The sequence below is a fragment of the Trachypithecus francoisi genome, unplaced genomic scaffold (assembly GCF_009764315.1).
Source record: "Trachypithecus francoisi isolate TF-2019V2 unplaced genomic scaffold, Tfra_2.0 Lachesis_group17, whole genome shotgun sequence".
In the NCBI taxonomy this organism is placed as follows: domain Eukaryota; kingdom Metazoa; phylum Chordata; class Mammalia; order Primates; family Cercopithecidae; genus Trachypithecus; species Trachypithecus francoisi.
The window spans coordinates 48,327,952-48,349,158 of record NW_022681462.1 but is presented as its reverse complement, the minus strand read 5'-3'; the positions used below and the strand labels follow the sequence as shown (position 1 = coordinate 48,349,158).

At 40.4% G+C, this 21,207-nt stretch overlaps 1 long non-coding RNA gene across 2 annotated transcripts; it reads left to right on the top strand.

The window, feature by feature from the left end:
* The first annotated feature begins 2,354 nt into the window (after positions 1 to 2,354).
* On the top strand, positions 2,355 to 19,985 carry LOC117062968. Of its 2 annotated transcripts, none has more exons than XR_004428644.1 (3): positions 2,355 to 2,479; positions 7,257 to 7,302; positions 19,711 to 19,985. It is a non-coding gene; the product is annotated as an uncharacterized LOC117062968 (long non-coding RNA). The 2 variants fall into 2 exon arrangements; XR_004428645.1 differs by lacking the exon at positions 19,711 to 19,985 and adding an exon at positions 15,197 to 15,353.
* Positions 19,986 to 21,207: the final 1,222 nt, after the last annotated feature.

Genomic DNA, 21,207 nt, shown 5'->3' with positions numbered 1-21,207 from the left:
TTTAAATGATTAAAACAAAATGTAATCCAAATAGAACAATTAGACGTGGAACTTCCATAAGCACCTTCCCTTCATAGCTCTTTGCTATCTGATGTCATGGAGGCATTTTTGCTATGTCGAGCTCTAGGTGGGAAGCAGGAACAGAGAGACAACCAGCAATCCATCCCGGGTCATGCAGCTGGTGGCCGAGTTTGAGGCAGGCCCTTGGCTTCTCACAGACCCCTTGGCCACTATCACTGCATCTGCATTCTCTGACCTCCTGTCATTCAGGGAGAAAGGGGGCTTTTCAGGATTAAGCCTAGGAGGGGGCTCCATGGTGTATAGAGACTGGTTGGTTCACATTCTATAATTTAAAAGAATTTTTAAAAGGTTTTATTAGGGGGATTCTTGATTTAAAGAGGTACTTCAGGAAGTAATCAACTGTTTTACTGTCATATTGAGATAATAGCTACTTCTCAGCCTGTAGAAGCTCAAATAATATTAATATCTCAGCTGAAGCACAGAAGAATGGAACTTGTGAGAACAGACTGAGGTGGGGGCCTTCCCAGCTAAAACCCACAAGACTCTCTGACTGGGATGGAACACATATTGATCAAGGAGGTGAGATGGGGGCAAATTTTATTGACATCAGTTTATTTCTCATTACTTGATAAAGAGAAAGAGAAAAGGAGAGTAAGTAAAACGAGGCAAGAGAGAGAAAGAATAACAAAGAATGGGGGTGTAAGAAAACCAGCCCACTGGTGTCTAACACAAAACAGATCTTTGTTGTTCTGGGACCTCCAGTTAATTCACCAATTTTCTGAATTAAAAGAAAGTCATTTAAAAGTAGTTTTGTGGCTGGGTGCGATGGCTCACGCCTGTAATCCCAGCACTTTGGGAGGCCGAGGTGGGCAGATTACCTGAGGTCAGGAGTTCAAGACCAGCCTGGCCAACATGATAAGACCCTGTCTCTACTAAAAATACAAAATTAGTCGGGCATGGTGGTGCATGCCTGCAATCCCAGCTACTTGGGAGGCTGAGGCAGGAGAATTGCTTGAACCCAGGAGGCGGAGATTGCAGTGAGCCAAGATCGTGCCACTGCACTCCAGTCTGGGCAACAAAGGGAGACGCCATCTCAAAAAATAAAAATAAAAAATAGTACTGTAAATATGCCCCACTCCTGACACCTGAACCACCTTTCATAAGTAATGGGAAGAGAATGGGGGAGGGATCAAGGGACCTGATTTAGAATCTCCTGAACCAGGGAGGCGGAGGTTGTAGTGAGCCGAGATTGTACCACTGCTGCACGCCATCCTGTGCCAGAAGAGTGAAACTCCATCTCAAAAAAACAAAAACAAACAAAAAATACTACTTTTGTTATTATGAATCCTTTGTTGATGATTTAATTTTCTATCCATTTCTAAAACCTGTAAAAATATTGAGACCCAGCGTTTGGGCTCCTATGTTCAGTCATTCATTTAAAGCCAGCACTTTAAGATGGAGCCAGATCACTTTGGTGAACCCATTGGGCCATAATAAACACACCACCACTGTCATCCCTAGCACCACCACCATTACGACTACCAGCAGGATCACCATCACCACCCACCTCACCATCATCACCACCACCATTACCACTGCCGGCAGGATCGCCATCACCACCCACCTCACCATCATCACCACCACTCTCACTATCGTCACTATCACCACCAACACTACCACCAGATCCCAGCCTACCATGATGTTTCTGGACCTTTCTCCCAACTCTCTTCACTGTGTCTTTGGACCCAGAACAACTTCTACATCTCTAACAGCCAGAGGACAAATTCTAGGTTATTTCTACTCTATTATATTCTGTTAAGACAGATTCAATTGCCAGGAAGAAAGAACACCTAATTAAAACTACATGTTGCCTGCTTAATCAGAATTCTGAATATTAAGTTATCTCAGGGTTGGTTCCCACAGCTCGACCACATCATGAAAGATCATGGTTATTTCTTCTTTCTAGTCCAACATCCTTAGAGTGCTGGCTTTTCACTCTATTATGGGCTGAATGTTTCTGTATCCCCAAAATTCCTATGTTGAAATCCTAACCCCCAAGATGATGGTATAGGAGGTGGGACCTCTGGGAGGTAATCAGGTCATGAGGGGGTGGAGCCCTTGTGAATGAGATTAGTGGTCTTGTAAAAGATACCCCCGAGGGTTCTGTCACCCTGCTTCTGCCATGTGAGAATAAAATGAGAAGTCAGCAGTGTGGAACCCAGAAGTGGGCCCTCATCAGAACCCAGGCATTGTGGCACTCTGATCTCAGGCTTCCAGCTTCTAGAACTGTGAGAAATACATTTCTGTATTTTATAAGCCACCCAGGCTCTGGAACCTTGTTATCATAGCCCAGCCTTGCTAAGACACACCTTCATGCTGGTGGCCTTCTGTTGCAGGGTGGCTGCTGTGGCTCCAGCCATCTCATCCATGTTTTAGAGAGGGAAAGAAGCAGCACCAGGTAACTCTCCTCTTATGCCAATCTCATCATGAAAGGAGAGCTTTCCAGGACATTTTTTATTGGATAGAACAGGGTCATATGACTCTGGGAAACTGTGTGCCTACCAAAGGAAAGCAGGATTGTCATAAGAGCTCATTTCTGCCCTAAACAAAATATGGAATCTAGTAGCAAACAAAATAGGGAGTGGGACAATCACCGATGTTTGGCCTGGGGACTATGCCTTCATCAGCACAAAGGACAATTGGGGTTTGTACCAGTCAGTACCTTTCATGTTTCCTCTGCCTCTCATTTCCTTTCCCTCTGTGTGTTGCCTTCCTTAGTTCTTACTACTGACCAGCTTCCTCTACCTCATGAAACACAATCCCTGATTTTACATCTCATGCTTCTGCCACAGGAGAAAGGGACTACTCTCCTCAGAACTAAATAAAACAAACAAAACAAAATAACAGGAAGGACTTGGCTTGGGCCAACCCTAGACCAATCAAGTGCCATGGGAGTGGGAGCAGGACTAAGAGTCAACAGCTCAAATTAGGTGCATGACTCATTTTGCAGGGGCCTGAGAGGTGGGACCATAGAAGAAAGCAGAAGCTCCTGAGATGGGCTTGTGAGAGGGGACCAGTTTCCAGGAGAAGGAGGAGAGAAGGCTGCCAGGAGTCAACCCGCCAGAAATCCATCACAAGCTGCCTCCCACTCCCTTACCCCACAAAAGCAAAGGGAACCACTGTCAGCCCTGCTCAAAATAGTGTCCTGGCCAGGGTTCCCTAGAAAGCAGAGACCGAGATCAAAGCGTTTGAGCAGCCGCTTTATTAGGGAGTATAGTCCTAGGGAAGTAAGAGGATGGAAAGAGTGCACGAAGAAAGGAAGATGGAGAGCTGATCTGACGGGATGCTGTCAGAATGGACTGCTTCATCTGACAGAAGCATCTTCTGAAAATCCCATGAACTACAGTCTCCAACTGGGAAGGGGAGAGAAGGAGAAGAATGCATCCACAGCTCCTCGCTCCTGTCTATCAACGTTTGGCCCAAGAATGTTAACCGCCTGCACTGGACTTTGGTACCACGTGGGTCCTTCCACCTCCCAGGCCTCGGAGGCAGGAGGGGATCAACACTGGGAAGGTTGCACGAGGTCCACCCCGGGAAGTCTGCAATGTTGGGACTGCTGGTGGAGCCCCATCTGAGCTGGTGGACATGGCTGCTGTGAGAGGAAACAAGCTGTAAAGAGTCCTAAAGGTAGCGGGGAGGCCGAGAGCATCCGAGGAAGTGCCTACGAGGGGTCAGAGGCAGATACTCATCTCTCTTTCCATTTCGAGTCAATGTTCACTATAAGCATGCTGTGTGCACAATGCTCCCCAAGGACGGAAATACCAAGAACAAGACAGCGTTCCTGGCCTCAAAAGTGAAAATCTAGTTAGGAAGGCCAGATAGGCACTCGAGCAAAGATAACGAACAATATAGGCTAGCACATGGAAAAGATACATTTATGCAAATAATGAATACAGAAATACTTGCACTTATTCATTTGTACATTCAAAAACATCTATTGAGTGTCTATTATTTACCAGATAATGGGGGATTTGAAGATACATGGTTTCAAAGATCTTAGAGTATAATCATACTTTCTAATAACACTTACAAGCACAAGTTATTTTAAAACATTTCCGGGGCCGGGCGCGGTGGCTCAAGCCTGTAATCCCAGCACTTTGGGAGGCCGAGGCGGGTGGATCACAAGGTCAGGAGATCGAGACCATCCTGGCTTACACGGTGAAACCCCGTCTCTACTAAAAAATACAAAAAACTAGCCGGGCGAGATGGCGGGCGCCTGTAGTCCCAGCTACTCGGGAGGCTGAGGCAGGAGAATGGTGTGAACCCGGAAGGCGGAGCTTGCAGTGAGCTGAGATCTGGCCAGTGCACTCCAGCTTGGGTGACAGAGCCAGACTCCGTCTCAAAAAAAAAAAAAAAAAAAAAAAAACATTTCCATTGGAATTTGTGCATCTGTATAAGATCTATGTTCATTTCTCTTGAAGGGCATGAAGAGATGGTTTTTCAAGAACACCAAATAGTAAATGTTAATTTTTTTCAGATTTTCTTTTTGAAATATCTAAAATTCTGATAGAAAAAACAGGGTAATATTTTATCAATATAAATAGTACTGTAAGGCCGGGCATGGTGGCTCACTCCTGTTATCCCAGCACTTTGGGAGGCCAAGGTGGGCAGATTACCTGAGGTCAGGAGTTTAAGACCAGCCTGGCCAACATGGTAAAACTCTGTCTCTACTAAAAACACAAAAATTAACTGGGCATGGTGGCACAGGCCTGTAATCCCAGCTACTTGGGAGGCTGAGGCAGGAGAATTTCTTGAACCCAGGAGGTGGAGATTGCAGTGAGCCAAGATCATGCCACTGCACTCCAGTCTGGGCAACAAAGTGAGACTCCATCTCAAAAAATAAAAATAAAAAATAGTACTGTAAATACGTCCCACTCCTGACACCTGAACCACCTTTCATGAGTAACGGGAAGAGAATGGGGGAGGGGTCAAGGGGCCTGATTTAGAATCTCCACTATTCCACTTGCCAGCTATGTGACTTCGCACACATCTCAACCTTGTGAACCCTCAATATGCTTGTATAAGACATGGGAATATGTCATGCCTGCTTCACATAATTGTATTATGATAGCATCTTACATCTGTGCGAATTACCTACAGTTTAAAATGCTGCCGGCCGCAGTGGCTCATGCCTGTAATCCCAGCACTCTGGGAGGTTGAGACGGGCAGATCATGAGGTCAGGAGATCGAGATCATCCTGGCTAACACGGTGAAACCCCGTCTCTACTAAAAATACAAAAACTAGCCGGGCGTGGTGCCAGGCGCCTGTAGTCCCAGCTACATGGGAGGCTGAGGCAGGGGAATGGCATGAACCTGGGAGGTGGAGCTTGCAGTGAGTGGAGATCGCGCCACTGCACTCCGGCCTGGGTGACAGAGTGAGACTCCGTCTCAAAAAAAAAAAAATGCTTTCCCAAAATTTAGGCCAACAGATTCATTATTGCTCTTGATTCTCTCAAGCATGAAAGATATTAATATAACATTAAGTGTTGCGTAAATGTTGAGGTCCATTGTCTATCAAGGAGTTCTTCTAAAGTAGAAAAGAATAATTTAATTTAATAATATAATATTATAATGATATAATATTATTCTACCATAAAGACATATGTACACATATGTTTATTGCAGCACTATTTACAATAGCAAAGATTTGAAACCAAACGAAATGCCCATCAATGATAGACTGGATAAAGAAAATGTGGCACATATATACCATGGAATACTATGCAGCCTTAAAAAAGAATGAGTTCATGTCCTTTGCAGAGACATGGATGAAGCTGGAAACCATCATCCTCAGCAAACCAACACAGGAACAGAAAACCAAACACTGCATGTTCTCACTCATAAGTGGGAGTTGAACAATGAGAACACATGGACACAGGGAGGGGGTGCGGGGGAAAGGGGAGGGAGAGCATTAGGACAAATACCTAATGCAAGTAGGGTTTAAAACCTAGATGATGGGTTGACAGGTGCAGCAAACCACCATGGCACATGTATACTTATGTAACGAACCTGCACGTTCAGCACATGTATCCCAGAATTTAAAGTAAATACTTAAAAAAAGAGAGAGAGAAAGTGCATTTAGTCAAAAGAATGGTTGCTATAGTAGGTGAACAGTTCAGACATTATAAGAAGTATGTGAAAAAAGCAAATTGAGGCTTTCCATATTTTCAAAACTTTTAATTAAACTCGTCTTACTATAAGAAAATAATAATAATATAATACTGTGCATTTTTGTAAAAAATTTTGTAAACTGTACAAATTTGGAGATGGATTCAGGCCTCCCTGTGGACAAGGGTGGCATATGGTGGAGACGTTCCCTGCAGAAGTCTTTGATCACTGTGTTCATGTTATTAGACTCAAAAAGTACCTTTCCATTCACCTGGTGAATGTATAATACCACCTTAAACTTAAAGTATGAAAATGGCCAAGCACAGTGGCTCATATCTGTAATTCCAGCTCTTTGGGTGGCTAAGGCAGAAGGATTTCCTGAGGCTAGGAGTTCAAGACCAGCCTGGGCAACACAGCAAGATCCAGTCTCTACAAACAGTAAAAAAAAATGAGTCGGATGTGGTTGCGCGTGCCTATAGTCCTAGCTACTTGGGAAGATGAGGCAGGAAGATTTCTTGAGCTCAGGAGTTCAAGGCTGCTGTGAGCTAGGTGACAGAACAAGACCCTGTTTCTAAAAAATAAAAATAAATACATTGTGAATTCTTCTTCAGATTTTAAAGTACTTTTACTTTAACTGACATTAGTTTATAAAACATGACAATATTCTTGTAAAAGGGTAGTAATTTTTCTTCTTCGTATTTTTCAACCTGACAACAGAAAAGTAATGAGAGTTCCTTGAAATTTCACCGCAAATAATTGGCAAAGGCAGAAGGGGAAAAACCCGAAAAAAAGCAAACAAAAATTCCTTTCCACCAGATCACATTGCTTACCAATTCTTAATAGCATCACTGAAATTCCTTCCAATCTGAATTCAACTCTATACATATGGAGAGCTTTAAAAAATCAAGACACATTTCTTGCTAAATTTTAAAACTTCCTCAGTGCAAGGAATTATAAAGCTAAATATTTCAGCTCATTTTTCATTCGGTGAGTAATAAAAGTAGAAGGATGACAAACTGACATAATCAAGCCATTGACTCAAAAATAAGACTTCTCTTGCCTTTCAGGTTCTACAGAGGGCATGTGCCCCTTCAGTTACCCTTCAGCACCTAGGTAAGCAAGAGTTTAGTGCAAATAAGTAGATTTCTTTCTGATTAAAATAGTGTTTATTTTACATTTCAAGCTGCAGCATAATACGTTGGCTATATTTACAACAATAATCCTTTTAGAGATTCTGGCTTAATTTTTTTTTCTTAGCATTGGAAAGGTCTTCAAGAGCAGTTAAATACTTATTCCTCATTTGCATGAGGAAGAACTATCACTTCAGAGGGAATGTATGCTTTCATTCACTAATTCATCCATTCATGTATCGGTGGAGTGCCTACCATGTGTTCTAGGCACTGGGGGATACAGCTGCAGGGGTGAAAATCATGTACACTCACAAGTTTCACACCCTACTTTCTAGCTGGGGGACAGAGACAATAAATACAATGAATAACTATATTCCAAGAAGACATCACTACTTTGAAGAAAAATGAAATGATGAAGGAGGATAAACCCTGGAGGCTGCCAATTAAATAAATAATGTGATCCAGGAAAGCCTCATTGAGAAGGGAACATTTGAACACATTCTTTTTTTTTTTTTTTTTTGAGATGGAGTCTCACTCTGTTGCCCTTGCTGGAGTGCAGTGGCACGATCTCAGCTCACTGCAACCTCTGCCTCCCTCCACCCTCATGACCTGACCACCTCCCAAAGGCCCTACCTTCTAATACTATCACATGAGGGATTAGGGTTCAACATATGAATTTTGCAGGGGGTTGGGGGAATAAAAATTCAGTCCATAACAATGTAATATTATTCAGCCTTTAAAAAAACAAAGAAAATCATATCGTACACTACAACATGGATGAATCTTGGGGACATTATCCTAAGTGAAACAAGCTAGCCACAGAAGGATACAGTATGATTCCACTTGAATGAGATCTAAAACAGTAACGTTTCCATAGTAGTGGCTATATTAATCTATTTTCACACTGCTGATACATACCTGGGAATGGGAAGAATATATACCCGAGACTGGGGAAAAAAAAGAGGTTTAACTGGACTTACAGTTCCACATGGCTGGGGAGGCCTCAGAATCATGGTGGTAGGTGAAAGGCACTTCTTACATGGCAGCGGCAAAAGAAAATGGGCAAGAAGCAAAAGCGGAAACCCCTGATAAACCCATCAGATATCATGAGACTTAATTCACTATCGTGAGAACAGCATGAGAAACACCGGTCCTCATGATTCAATTACCTCCCCCTGGGTCCCTCCCAAAACACACGGGAATTCTGGGAGATACAATTCAAGTTGAAATTTGGGTGGGGACACAGCCAAACCATATCAGTGACATTGTTTTACATTCTCAGCAGTGCACAAAGATTCCGATGTCTCCACATTCTCACCAATACTTATTATAACTTTTTCAAAAATTATAGTCAAACTCATAGAAACAGAATAATTTAAAATAATATATAAAGTATCTAAAATAATTTAAGATCGTTTTAAAAATAACATTTAAAAAATGGTCATATTTCATCAAATACAACCACATGGACTACTCAGGGTAAAAATTATCAACTAGAGTTGATAGTTTCACAAAGCAAAGTAGCAGCCTCCAGCCTCTGAAGGCAATGCTTTCCCCATGACACCATATAGAGAGCAGACAGCTCAGAGCTCAGTCCTCAGTGAGCCCATGTGTCTCTCCAGTTGAGGTAAGTGCTGCTGGTGAAGCCATGATCAGGAATACGAGTGTGCATTATGGAACATGGAAACTGGTAGAATGTATAAACTAAATGTTTTAATAGTAAAAGAAAAATGTAAAGTATGTAACTAAGAGATGAACTACAGATATAAACACAACCATGTTCTAACAGTACAAAGTATAATTATAACAATATCTGTGATTTATAACACACCTACTATCTGCTAAGAAATGTACATCCCTTATCACTAATTATTACTAACCACTTGCATAGTTGGGGCTATTGTCCTATACACACAGAGATAGGTTCACAGAGGTTTGGAACTAAACAGTGACCGTTACCAAACTGTTGTCATCTGACAGCAGTGCCCATGTTTTTTTCCTTTGCACCTTGATACCTTACAAAAAAACCCCAAAAATATGTAGCTTTATGTTTACTATACACAAAAATAATCCCGGGAAAAATGAGTATTGTGCATCTCAAGAATATAATGATACTTAAAAGAAATGGATAAAGGTAATTCAGAAGTCTGCAGCATTAAATGCATTCTGTTCTGTCTGAAGAATATTGAGAAAGCGCAAAAGAAGCCCCAGGAACAGTGGCCAGCAAGAGGAGATGTTCAAATACTTTCTCAACTCAGCTGGTAGGATTGTGGATATTTGAACAGGTCCCTTCTGAGATCATTATGAAATGTTACTATGTTGTGGCCAAAACAGCAAGTGTCCTTGTTATATAGTTCTCAAGAATTTGCACAGTTCTGTCCTATACTCGGAGATACAGACACAGACAATACTCAGCAAATTACCGAAATATAAACTGGATGGGTCCAATTTCCATCACCAACTTATATCACATTATATTGCTATTTCAGCAGTAATGTTAGGAATATATATTAGCTACACACCTAAATGCTGGCTTGCATCTATAATTTAAATATATATCATACTAAATAGCATAATTGTGCAAAAGCCAAGAGGTATTCAGTGATTGGCGTTTTCCCCCTTCCTGAAACACAAAGAGGATCATTCCATTCTCTAGTATGCAGGTGTAACATTGGAAAATGCCTTGAAAATTCCACCGATGCATTTGCCTGAGAAAAATAACTGATGTTTTAAAGTTATAAAAATATACTTTCTCTTCCATCTGAGTGGGTGGATAAATATGGGTAGAAATGTATCATTTTCAGCTGACATGTTTATGCATTGAAACTTTGAAAACATTTCAACATAAACAGTCCTAGTTAGGCTAATTTCAATTTTGCCCCGTAATCTTTGTCATACTTATTGTTTTGCATTGAACCTTCACTTGTACCCATGAAAATTAGCTTGAGTTTATTTCAGTACATTTTGAACTTGTCTTTTCAAAGAGTTGCTTGCTGCAAAGTCAAGAACTTCTCAAATATCTTCTTAAACTCTTAAGTGTGGGCCGGGCGCGGTGGCTCAAGCCTGTAATCCCAGCACTTTGGGAGGCCGAGACGGGCGGATCACAAGGTCAGGAGATCGAGACCATCCTGGCTAACACGGTAAAACCCCGTCTCTACTAAAAAACACAAAAAACTAGCCGGGTGAGGTGGCGGGCGCCTCAGCTACTCGGGAGGCTGAGCCAGGAGAATGGCATAACTGCACTCCAGCCTGGGTGACAGAGTGAGACTCCGTCTCAAAAAACAAAACAAAACAAAACAAAAAAACTCTTAAGTGCAATAACTTCATGGCAGTAAAAGACTTTTAAAGAACCTGGATGGGAGACGATAACCATCATACACACACATCTCCCCTACCCACATTGAGTGTCAGATAAACATGGAATATTATGCAGCATCTGTATGCAGCATCTGTACACGGTATCTGCAGTTGAACTTGAACTTCATTGTATTCACTACTGCAAAATGGCCTCAGTAACAGGTTGGGTTATTTACAGAAAGCCTGTTTCAGTTCCCCTGAAGCCAAATTAACAGTCCTGGAATATGGTACTTATAAAAGGAAATTTAAAAGACCGATTTATTTCATATTGTTGACAAAAAGAAAAGATATAAATGGCATTCATTGCCCATCTTTCTAGTCTCACTCCTCTGCCCCAAAGTAGCAGTGTCTCATTCTCCAAACATTCTTACTCTGCATGGGTGTAGGTGGTCAAAGAAGTGATGTTAATGCTCTCTCTTATAGACTGACATGGTGATTGCCAATCCCCTATTTCCTGTTCCTGGCTTATGCTCTTTGGGGTGTTGAGAAGAGGGTATTTAGGTTTCAAAGCATCATGGCCAGTTACTAGAAGTAGGCACACATTATTTGTAGCTTTTCTCATTTCCCCACCATTTAAATCTGGGATGCCTCATGACCTGCTTTGAACATATGCAGGTTCTAATAACCCCAAGCTTTCCCCTTTGTTCCTTCAGTACTAGAAGTGTTAGCTGCCTCCTGCAGTTACTATCTCTGGGTTAATTTGGTGATCACTTTTTGCTTTTGCTTTGCCCCGAAATCTGTTTAATCAATTTATTATATTAAATTTGCTGTGCTAAAATAGCTGGTGAAGTTCTGTTTTCCCAAGTGGATGCTAATATGAAAATCACCATTCTCAGAAGGAAGAAACACAACCGGAAGGGTAAAGTTAATAGTGCCTGAGGGCTGGTTGATGGAATATCCCTGGACTTGGATTGATGGGAAGATTCCAGAAGCAGGAAGGGTGATGCTGGATAAACCATCACATAGGCAGACAACCAGTGCAGCAGGATGTGCCCTAACGAAGTGGGAGGGAAGGAAGGAGGCTCAGCCCTATGAACCAGCTGCAGTACTTATGTTCATTGTCCAGGGAGAGGTCACATATAAGAGAACACCACACAAAGCTCTCTGTTTTTTGTTGGTGCTTTTTGTTTTTTATTTGCATTTTTATTTCAATAGCTTTTGGCCTTGAAAAAAGCTATATATCGGTTTTTTTGTTACATAAATGAATTATATAGTGGTAAGTTCTGAGATTTTAGTGCACCCATCACCTGAGTAGTGCACATTGCACCTAATGTGTTGTGTTCTATCCCTGGCTCCCCTGTCGCCTCTTCCTTCTGAGTCTCTAGAGCCCATTATATCATTGTCTGCACAAGCTTCTCTGTTGCAGAAATTCTTGCCAATCTGGAGCATGACCCTGCCTGCTCTCTGTTGTGTACCTCCTATAGATAACTGGTCCAGGAAGAGCTCATCTTATTTAAAGGAGAACAAAAGTCCAAAGGGAATGTGATATAAATTATATGGAGATATATGCTATGTCCTAGATGAGGAAAGAATAACGTAAGAATCTATCTGAAATTAGCAAATAAACATGGAATGGAACGGGAAAATTAAGCAGGAGATGAAGAACCCTGAAGCAGAAAAATGTTGCTGCAGAGCAGATGAAAACTGTAACTAAACATTTTTAAATTAGTGATTATATAATAAAAATTGCATTTTTATAATAATATGAAAAGGCAAAGAAAAGTAATACAAGTTCAAGAAGAAGAGACAATATGAGCTGGCAGTTGTCAGAAATTAAGTGGAGGGAAAATAAATGAAAACAAAATTGAAAGCAGCACTAAGGAGATTAAACACTGCTTCAAATACAGAGAATAAAGACTGTAGAAGGGGAGCAAAATGAGATGGAAATTAACAAGGAGATAAAATAATCAGATAAAAATGATAGATTTCATGTTACTAAAAAAAATGGGGGAAAGGCCGGGCATCATGGCTCACGCTGTAATCCCAGCACTTTGGGAGGCTGAGGTAGGTGGATCACTTGAGGTCAGGAGTTCAAGAACAACCTGGTCAACATGGTGAAACCCCATCTCCATTAAAAATACAAAAATTAGCCAAGCCTGGTAGCCCATGCCTATAGTCCCAGCTACTCAGGAGGTAGAGGCAGGAGAATCACTTGAACCCAGGAGACAGAGGTTTCAGTGAGCCAAGATCATGCCACTGCACTCTAGCCTGAGTGACACAGTGAGACACTATCTCAAAAAAAAAAAAAAAAAGGGAAAGAAATCAAAGAATATAATTCAAGAAAAACTTTAAACACTTTTTAAAAAGTCAATGAAATCTACAGGTTTAAGAGTTATACAACATCCCTCAAAAACCTAAAAGGAGATTATCAACAAAGAGACATATCCTAGTGGAATCACTGGACCTAAAAAGAAATAAAAAATAGTTTTTGAATTTTCTGGCAAAAAGGACCAGTCACGTTTAAGCAAAAGAACATAGTTTCAACTTCTTCACAGCTTCTCTGGAATTGCACTTTGGGACTTTTTGCTTATGCAGGATAATATATTTCATCTTTACTGGAGCCTTGTTTTAGTTACTTGTTTATGTCCTGTGATACAAAATGACCAAATTTCTAAGAATAAATAACCAACGAATAATAATAGGTAGCCAAAAGTTCTTTAAAAAACTAGCATATACAATCAAGCAGTATATTTTAAAATGGTATAAAATAACTAAATCAGATGCCTTCTTGCATTAACAAGGTGCTTCAGCATTCAAAAACTGGAAACATAGTATGTTACATTGGTAAGTCAAAAATAAAAGCCAAATGGCTGGTGGTGACTGAGTTTTTTCAATAGATACAAAATATTTAATAGAATTCTTTTTCCATTATAAAAATGTTTGGTAAAATAAAAATAAAAAAAAATTCTCAAACATTTTAAACACTATTTATCAGAAATTAGTAGTAAACTTTGTGTTAAATTCACAACATTTAAAAGCATTCTGACTAAAACCAGGAACAAGATAAGTATGCTTACTATTTGTATTATTAAGTATTTCTTTGTACAGTCTATAGAATGGAGTAAATATAACAAATAAATGAGGAAAAAATTGAAGAAAAGACAACATTTACCTAAGATAAGATTGAAACTGCGAAAATTTAAGAGTGATCAATTTTAAAACTCCATAAATATTTACAAATTAGTATTTTTTCTTTCCAACTACTCAAAACTAGCTAGAAATGAAATAAAAAATAAAACCTCATTCACAAAAATGGCAACTAAAAAAATTCAACTGCCGGGCATGGTGGCTTACGCCTATAATCCCAACATTTCGGGAGGCTGAGGCAGGTGGATCACCTGAGGTCAAGAGTTCGAGACTGGCCTGGCCAACATAGTGAAATCCTATCTCTACTAAAAATAAAAAAAATTAACCGGGCATGGTGGTGCATGCCTGTAATCTCAGCTACTTAGGAGGCTGAAGCATGAGAATCACTTGATTAACCTACACCAGGAGGCAGAGGTTACGGTAAGTGGAGATCATGCCATTGCACTCCAGCCTGGGCAACAGAGCAAGACTCCGTCTCAAAAAAAAAAAAAAAGAAAAAAGAAATTCAACCAGAAAATCGTATGTAAAGGTATAAAGAAAACTATGCAAATGTACAAACAAGCATAAAATGAGGCCCCAAATGAATGAGGAAAATACTATCCTCCTAGATAGGAAGGCTCAAATGGCATAAAGAAGTCGATCTCCCAAAAGCAATAGATAAACGTGGTGTTTTTTCAATGAGACTATCAAAGGAATTTTGAAGGAATTTAATTGATTCTAAACTTCATCTGGAATAATAATGATTGTTGTCAATTATGTGTTAATCTGGAATGATAATTGTTGTTGTTAATTGCCCCAGGCTCCAGGCCAGCCCTCTTAACTCTAGGCACCAGTCTAATACCTGTGGACCCAAATTCAAACCAGCCCTGCAGACCTAGACTTCATACTTGCCCCAACACCAGGCTAGTCCGAGGCTCCAGTGGGTCCTGGTCCAGGGTCCAAGCCCATTCCAATAGACCCCAGCACCAGGCCAGTCCTCATGGACCAAAGCTCCAATAACATACTTGTAGATCCAGGCTGTAGACTGTCCTCCACACATCAAGGACTAAGGCCCACCCCAGCACTAGGCTGGCCCATGGACCCCAAAATCAGGCTAGTCCCCACAGATGTGGGCTCCAGGCCTGCCCTGATTGATAGTCTTAGGCCCAACACCTACCCATATAGCCCTCTTATCCAGGCACATCCCATCAGACCCAAGTTGAAAGCCCACCCCAGTGGACCCAGGCTCCAGGTTCAACCCTGCAGACCCAGATGCCATGTCCTGTCCACACACCTGCTGACCCTGACACTGGGCCAGCCTGCCCAAGGACTCCAGTGGCAAGCCTGCTGATGGATCACAGTAAACAGCCTATGTGAATCTCTGATGAAGGGCTTCCCCTGCCTAAGCCAGTATGTAAAGATTAGAATAAGTGTCTACTTCTTCAAATGTGCAGATACCAATGCATGGCCACAAGGATCACAAACCATCAGGGAAATATGATACCACCAAAGGAACAAAATAAAGCACAAGTAACCAAACCTAAAGAAATGGAGATTTATAAACTGCCTGACAAAGAATTCCAAATGGTCATCTTAAAGAAGCTCAGTGAGTTATATGTATGTATTTTACATTTGTATGTATTTTTATAAATGGTATAGAATGGAGTACAGAGGCATAAAGAAGAGAAAACATTAAACAGGGGTTAAAAGATATGAAGCAGAGACTAAATATATATTCTATATTCCATAATCTATGTAAATAATTTTTTAAAATACCTAAATGATATAATTAATAGAATTGAATTAATGTGTACACATTGAACTCTGTACTCAACAAACAGACATCCAAAGTCACAGAGGCCCTTTCCTGGGCACAAAATTGGGAGGCTACAAGCACTTGAAAGAACTCCAACTTTGAGCCCATTGCCATCCAACAAAAGATAGGGGCCATAGCATAGCAAAGGCTGAAGGTAGAAAGGTAGGCAAGTAAGCCTGCAGCATTGCTAGAAAACAGCAAGAAAAAAACTGAGTCAGGAAGAATAAGGGCAGATAGGCAGAAAGCCTAAATGGGTTGTTTAAAACATTGCATTAGGCTGAGGCTTACTAGGGATTTTTATTTTCATTACTTTTAACAAACAAACATGAGAACTATCAAATTTCAATTAGGCTTAAAGGGAAGTGACAGACTAAGAGGCTTGGTCTTTTATTATAAGAGAATTTAAGACATATATTTACGAATAAACTGGAGAGTATAGGTTAAAAGTTTTTCATTGTAAGCAATCAGTACCAATTATACTTTCAAACAGTACTAATTTACAATATGCAGGCTTTCTTTGCTTTAGAAAGTATATGTTTAAAATTAACATCTAATTATAATGAAAAATAAAAAGTCTTATAAAACCAAAAACAGGCTTCTACCTCCTGGACATGATAAAGAATATCTAACTCAAAGCAATGCCAAATCACAAACCACCCAGAAAGCACCACTTTCACAAACCACCCAAGAGATTACCACTAAATAAAGAACAGGCCTACAATGGCTACTATCTGTAGATTATTTACACTCTTTTGAGAGTAAAGCAAAGAAAGTACACTGAACAACTTTACCAAATGAATATACAGATCGTGAACATTTAAAAGAAATAGAGCAGAACTGGCAAATAAATTTTTCCTTTGTCTTTGAGTTTCTTCAGTTTTACTATACTGTATTTAAATGTAAGATTTTATTATCTACCCTGTGAACTCTTTCAACCTCAGATCTTTGAACTCTTCTCTCTGAAGTCTTTCATGTTTCCTTTATTCTTGGAAATAGCTATGTTCTACTTAATACTATGCAAGTATATATATATAAAAAAAACCAGCCGGGTAAGGTGGTTTCCCAACATTTTGGGATGCTGAAGTGTGAGGCTTGCTTGAGGCCAAGAGTTTGAGACAAGCCTGGGCAACATAGGAAGACCTCATCTCTGCAAAAGATTTTAAAAGTTAGCCAGTCACAGTGGCAGTGTCTGTAGTTGCAGCTACTCAAGAGGCTGAAGAAGGAGGATTGCTTGAGTCCAGGAATTTGAGGCTACCGTGAGCTATGATCACACCACTGCACTCCAGCCTAGGAAACAGAGAGAGACCCCGTCTCTAAAAAAAAGAAGGAAAGAAAACAAGTAGAAATACTGATTACAAACTGTAATTAATGAAATAAAGAACTTGGGTTGATGGTACACACATCTGAATGGATTCCACAGAAGGAAGATTTCATGAGCAGAAGAGCAGGTCAACGAATCTTCCCAGAAAGCATCGGAAATAATAATAAGTCGACATCCAGGTAATAGGAGTGCCAAAAAGAAGAGGGGAAAACAAACAGAGGGGAGAAAGCACTTGAAAAAAATTCATAATGACTTAAAATTCCTAAAACTTTCAGAGAGAAAAAGCAAATTCTATACAATAGACCAAAACACATCAGGCTTCTCAACAGTATTACTGGCACCAAGAAGACATCACTAAGACTTGTTTTTTTGTTTGGTTGGTTGTTTCGTTTTTGTTTTAAGCAAGATCTGGCTCAATCGCCCAGGCTGGAGTATAGTGGTGCATTCATGGCTCACTACAGCCACAACCTCCCAGCCTCAACCAACCCTCACACCTCAGCTCCCTTGAGTAGCTCAGTTTACAAGCAAGTGCCATAACACCCAGTTAATTTTTTAAATTTTTTTGTAGAGACAGCGGTCTCACTATGTTGCCCAGACTGGTCTTGAACTCCTGGGCTCAGGTGATCCTCATGCCCCCACCTCCCAAAGTGCTACAATTACAGACATGAGCCACTGCACCCAGCACAGCAGTGAAACTTTAAAGAGACCCAAAGAGGCTGGCTAAATGGGTCTGTATAAAACATGGGGAGGAATTTCTTCTTGCTTCTGAGATACAGATAGATTAAACAGAAGAAAGAAATGGGGAGAGAAGGTAGTGTTGGAGAGTAAGAAGGTCTGAGGCTGGAGACTTTATGTGGTGAGATACAGCCACAAGAAATTTCCCAGTGGTGAAGTAGCCAAAGGAGATTTAAGGATAAAAAAAAATGCAAAACTTAATTTAAGGTGATTTATATTGCTACAACATAAACTACTTTATCATGCTCCCACAAACCTCAGCAACTGATAGTAAAATATTTTGTGCTCCTGAATACTTTCTATGAGTATGTGTAAGAGTGTGTGTGTGCATGTGTGTTTTTGTGTGTGCACAAAATTCATGAAAGCGGTTGAGTGTAACATGTAGGTTGATGTATCTGGACTAGAGGCAGTCTCACCAAAATGAGGAACCTGGAGGCAGAGACAACGGAAAGGATGAAAGTCCAGCATTTGTAGAAATCTTGGGAGGGAGAGAAGGTTAGACTTCCTCAAAATTTTGAGTCAAGCCCATCTGGATAGCCAGGGCCTGGAAAACTTCATTCCAGCTGACACCTGGGTCACAAAGTACTTCTACCTCTAGAACAAAACCATTCTCTCCAGGATGCCTCCTGCACCTGGGGTTCTTCCTGTATGAACCCTCTGATAAATATGCCTCCCTTCCTTCAGGGTTCTCAGACCTCCCCCTCCCCTGCCTTTTACTCAGCCTTTCATCTCCATTAGCATGCCTTGATGCTTTTTCATTGTCAAATCCCACATAGGCTTCCCAAGTACATCTCTTCTGATTTCCCCAGGCCACTGACCCATGGGGTCACCCCCACTACTCTCACAGTTTCATTGTAAGTATATAACACTACCCTGAACTCCAGGTGCCTGAACATCAGCAAACTCATCATGTGCTTGAAAGAAAGGAGCACTTTATTGTAATATTCACTTCATTTCAAACTTTCAAACTTTTTCTGTTACGTTTAGTAACTGTTTTAGATTTTGCAAGCCATATGGCTTCTGTCGCAACTATTCAGCTCTGCCATTACAGCAAGAAAGCAGCATAGATGATATGTAAACAAATGGGCAGGGCTGTGTGCCAGCAACATTTTATTTACAAAAGGCAGTGAGCAGGATGAGGCACACAGGCCTTAGTTTGCCAACGCCTAATCTAAATAAGCACTTGCCAAGATGAATCTGACTCCCCTAGGTGATTAAGTACAGCTAAGGCCTGTGGTCAGCTGGATCTGGGTAATGTTGACCTAATATTCCTGTGAGTGTCCAAATCTCTCCTCAAACTTTTTAAAGATTTCGAGATTTCTTAAAGTAGATTTCTAGACTTCTGCTTTGGCCTGAGCTGCCTCTGGTCCATACTTGGTCTACTCTGATTTATTCATGTAAGCTGTGCACTGATTTACACACTTCCTAAACTACTTATATTACATTTTGGTGAGTGTCTTAGTTGGCTTGGGCTACCCTAACAAAGCACCACAGACTGAGTGGTTTAAGCAGCGGAAAATTATTTCCTCACAATTCTAAAGAATGGAAGTCCATCATCAAAGTGTCAGCAGGGTGGGTTTCTCTGGAGGCTTCTCTCCTTGGCTTGCAGACAGCCACCTTCTCCCTGTACCTTCATGCGCTTGCCCTGCTATGCATATCCATGTCCTAATCTCCTCTTCTTATAAGGACACCAGTCATGTTGAACTGTAGCCACCCTCATGACCCTATTTGAATCAACTACCTCTTTAAAGATCCTGTCTCCAAATACAGTCAAATTCTGAGATACTGGGAGCTAGGATGTCTGTTCAGTACAAATTTGAGGAGAGTACAATTCAGCCCATAACAGTGAGAATTTAAACTTTTATAAAGACCATGGTTATAGGAAAGAGTTGCCATGCATACCACGTAACAAAACTTTAAAGATTGCTTGTTAGCTGTTCTTATTGTTAAAAGACTTTTTGTATCTGCCACCATAGGCTCTGATCAGTCTCTATATCCAAAGAAGTATCCAGAGTTCCCCCACTTAACCAGCATCCCTCTATTCCACCCCTTTTCTCAAATATTTACCTCTGTTCCTCTGGATTGCAGTCACACAGTGTCAGTTGGCCTTAAGACTGAGGTCAAGCACTCAATCAATCCATAATGTCTATGTGATGAAGACCCAGTAAGAACTCTGGACACTGAAGCTTGGGTGAGTGTTCATGGTTGGCAATCCTCTACGAATGTTATCACACATTGATGGTGGAGGATGAATGCAACCTGACTACACACAGAGAAGACAACAGAAGCTCCACTTCCTCCTGGACTCTGCCTGAAGTGCTTCTTCCTGGCTGATTTTTATCTATACCCCTTCCCTGTAATAAACTGTAACCATGAGTATAACAGCCTTTTAGCGAGTTTTGTGAATCTTTCTAAGAAATTATTGAACTTGAGAGTGCTATTAGGCACCCTTTTAAATTTGCAGTTGATGTCAGAAGTGAGGGAGATCTTGTGTGGACTAAGTTTTTTTGTGTGTAATACCACTCATATTTCTTTTAGACCCAGCTCAAAAAGAATTTGTTCCAAATTCTTCAAAAGAAGGCACACAAAATAATGAGAGGGATACTGTCAGAAACTGAGATGCAAAACCTTACTGGTACCTCTGAGAGAGAAGAGAGCCTACTAACTTCCCCAACCCTCTAACTTTGGAAACAGATTCATCAGTTGCCATGCAACTAGACACTACAATGCAAAGTAGAACCAATACACAACCCTGAGAGCAAAGTTATTTCTTTCAGAAAATCAATAAGATTGATAAATCACTAGCTAAGCTGATCAGACAAAAAAGAGAACACACAAAAAAAATCAGAATCAGAAAGGAGAAAGGGGACAATTATTACAGACCCTAAAGGTAGGGAATGATATTAGGTTGGTGCAAAAGTAATTGCGGTTTTTGCCATTGCCTTCAATTTAAACTTTGAGCCAATAAATTCACTAACTTCTAGAAAACAGACTGATTTTTGAAAGACATAAACTACAAAAACTCACTCTAGATTTACAAGCTTGTCCAACCCACCTTATTTTTGTAGTTGTTGTCTTTCTGTTTTGTTTTGTTTTAGGCTTTTAGCAGCCTGAAGCCATGGTTTTTAGTTTCTGTCTCTAGTGATAAGTGGAAAACAGGGATGAGGAAGGGGCTTCACTGGCTGAACTAGAAACAGAAACTAAGAACCCATGACTATATTCTGTCCCTTGGACATCCCTGCAAAAAACAAAAAAAAAAGAAAAAGAGATAACCTGAATATCTCTTTATCTATTAAATAAATTACATTTGTAGTTAAAATTCCAGACCCACAGGGCTTCAATGGTAATATCCCAAACATTTAAGGACAAAATTCACCAACTCTAAACAAATTCTTCCAAAAACTTGAAGAGAAAAGAATACTTCTTAAATCATTCTATGAAGCCAGAATCACCCAAATACCAAAACCAAACAAAGACATTGAAAAAAAAAAACCCTAAAGAACAATATATCCATTATGATCATTATAAATAATATATCCAAAGAATTATAAAATTCTTTATAAATTTTTAGAAAATCAAATCCAACTCTCTCT